Source organism: Carlito syrichta, unplaced genomic scaffold, assembly GCF_000164805.1.
Source record: "Carlito syrichta isolate Samal-C Ts95f unplaced genomic scaffold, Tarsius_syrichta-2.0.1 Scaffold315955, whole genome shotgun sequence".
NCBI lineage: Eukaryota > Metazoa > Chordata > Mammalia > Primates > Tarsiidae > Carlito > Carlito syrichta.
The window spans coordinates 19,067-21,869 of NW_007260051.1; the positions used below are offsets into that span (position 1 = coordinate 19,067).

Sequence of the window (2,803 nt, forward strand, 5' to 3'; positions counted from 1 at the left end):
ATCCACTCACCTCAGCCTTCCAAAGGCACAGGATTACAGGCTGAGCCACCGAGCCTGGCTATTCTCTTTTTTTTTTAAAGAGGCAGAGTCTTGCTCTGTCATCTAGGCTAGGGTGCAGTGGCATGATCGTAGCTAACTGCAGCCTTAAACTTCTGGGTTTAAGGGGTTCACTCATCTCAGCCTCCTGAGTAGCTGGGATTACAGGCATGTGATAACTACACCCACCTAATTTTTAAGTTTATTGTAGAAATGAGGGAGTCTCACTATATTGTCCAAGCTGGTCTTGAACTCTTGGCCTCAAGTGATCCTCCCACCTTGGCCTCCTAAAGTGCTGGGATTACAAGCATGAAACACCATGCTTGGTCAGTTTAATCTTTTTATGTTTTTTTTTTTTTTTGAGTTGGAGTCTCACTCTGTCGCCCAGACTGGAGTGCAGTGGCCGCTTCCGGCCACGGCAGCCTCACCTCCTGGGCTCCGGCGATCCTTCTGCCTCAGCCTTCCAAGTAGCTGGAATTATAGGCATGCACTACCACGCCCAGCTGATTTTTTGATTTATTGTAGAGATGAGGTCTCGCTGCCCAGGTGGGTCTCGAACCTGCGGGCTCAGGCAATCCACTCACCTCAACCTCCCAAAGGCACGGGATTACAGGCTGAGCCACCGAACCCGGCTCTTTTTATGTTTTTCATTTCTCTCAGAGATACATACTTTTGCATGGGGCACATTCTGAAAAAGAACTTATTTTGCTAGATAGAGTTTCTTTTACACTTTTTTTTGTTCTTGGTGAATTGCAAGCTTATCTTTACAAATTAGTTGGCTAAATATTATTTCTACATTTTAAAATTAATGGTATAAATAATGTATTATATTGCAGAAATACCTTACCAATCTAGAAAGTAGCAAAATTGAATATCCGGATGTAAGCAAAAAGATACTGCGTGTACAAAATAGTTGACAAAATAGGTGTTACAAAGCAGTATGTTTTCTGCGTTTTATTTTTAGACTTCTCATGGTTTGTTTGTTTTTAACTTTTTTATGGCCCCAAAAGAGATATCATGGTTAGTTAGTTTTTTTTGTTATTTATTTATTTATTTTAGTTGGATTATCACTCTGTCACCTGGGCTGGAGTGCAGTGGCATGCTCACGGCCACCACAGCCTTGATCTGCTGGGCTCAGGTGACCCTTCCGCCTCAGCCTTCCAAGTAGCTGGAACTACAGGCGCATGCCACCACGCCCGGCTAGTTTTTGTGATTTATTGTAGAGATGAAGTCTCACCAAGTTGCCCAGGTGGGTCTCGAACCCCCAGGCTCAGGCAATCCTCTTGCCCCAGCCTCCCAAAGTTCTGGGATTACAGGCTGTACCACTGTGTAATTTTTTGATTTATTGTAGAGACAAGGTCTCGCCAAGTTGCCCAGTCTGGTTTCGAACCCCTGGGCTTAGGCAGTCCTCCAGCCTCAGCCTCCCAAAGTGCGGGGATTACAGGTGTGAGCCACTGTGCCCGGTTGGTTAGTTAGTTTTTAATCAGAACCTGTTTACTTTTCATTTGCACATAGTCTGAAAAGCTCAAGTATTTGGTTTCTTTCTTTGTTTCTTTTTTTTTTTTTTTGAGTTGGAGTCTCACTCCATCGCCCAGGCTGGAGTGCAGTGGCATACTCATGGCCACCCCAGTGTCAACCTGCTGGGCTCTGGTGATCCTTCCACCTCAGCCTTCCAAGTAGCCAGAACTACAGGCACGTGCTACCAGGCCCAACTAATTTTTGATTTATTGTAGATATGAGGTTTCACGAAGTTGCTGGGACTGGTCTTGAACCTGCAGGCTCAGGCAGTCCACTCACCTCGGCCTCCCAAAATGCTGGGATTAAGACTGAGCCACTGAGCCCAGCCAGTGTTTGGTTTCTAATAGTGGCATAGAAACAGCAAGGAGGCGGGAACTGTTAGAGAGAAGATGACTGTGGAAAGCAGGTAAGAAAGGAGAAACATGGCAGTCTGGGGCCCCCTAGGTAAAGAGGCAAGTAGCTTAGATGCAGTAGATCTTGATGAAATTATGTGTTATATGTAATTAAACAACTTTTGAAAATCGTTGGCTGGATGTGGTGGCTTGCACCTGTAACCCCAGCACTTTGAGAGACTGAGGAGGAGAGAGGATTGCTTGAGCCCAGGAGTTTGAAACCAGTCTGGGCAATATAACGAGACCTCATCTCTATAAAAATAAAAATAAAAAAACAGCTGGATGTGGTGGCACGTGCTTATGGTTCTACCTACTTAGGAGACTGGGGTAAGAGGGTCACTAGAGCCCGAGAGATCAAAGCTGCAGTGAGCCGTGACTGCTCTCTAGCCTGAGTGACAGAGTGAGACCCTGTTTCAAAAAAAAAAAAAAAAAAAGCAAAAAAAGGTAGTTCGTACTTTGTTCTTTTCAGGAGAAATCTAAGGCAACTTACAAGAATGTATAAAACTATGGGGCTGGTGAGGTGTAAGTAACAAGCAAAATCATATGCAGCAAGTAAAGGAGATTTTTCAGAAGCATAGTAAATGGCCCCAAAGAGATGTTTGCCGCCGTAGTCTATAGCCACTTACTGAAAGTGGCCACACTAGCTGGGCTCGGTGGATCAGCCTGTAATCCCGCGCCTTTGGGAGGCTGAGGTGAGCAGATTGCCTGAGCTCGCGGGTTCGAGACCCGCCTGGTCAGGTGAGACCTCATCTCTACAATAAAATAAAAAAATTAGCTGGGTGTGGTAGCGCGCGCCTGTAATTCCAGCTACTCAGAAGGCTGAGGCGGAAGGATCGCCGGAGCCCAGCAGGTCAAGG

The 2,803-nt window shown here is 45.7% G+C and overlaps 1 protein-coding gene across 1 annotated transcript in view; it reads left to right on the plus strand.

Moving 5' to 3' along the window:
* The window catches only part of MPHOSPH9 (M-phase phosphoprotein 9), a 74,110-nt gene that overhangs the window by 4,434 nt on the left and 66,873 nt on the right, over positions 1 to 2,803 (plus strand). The window lies entirely within an intron of this gene.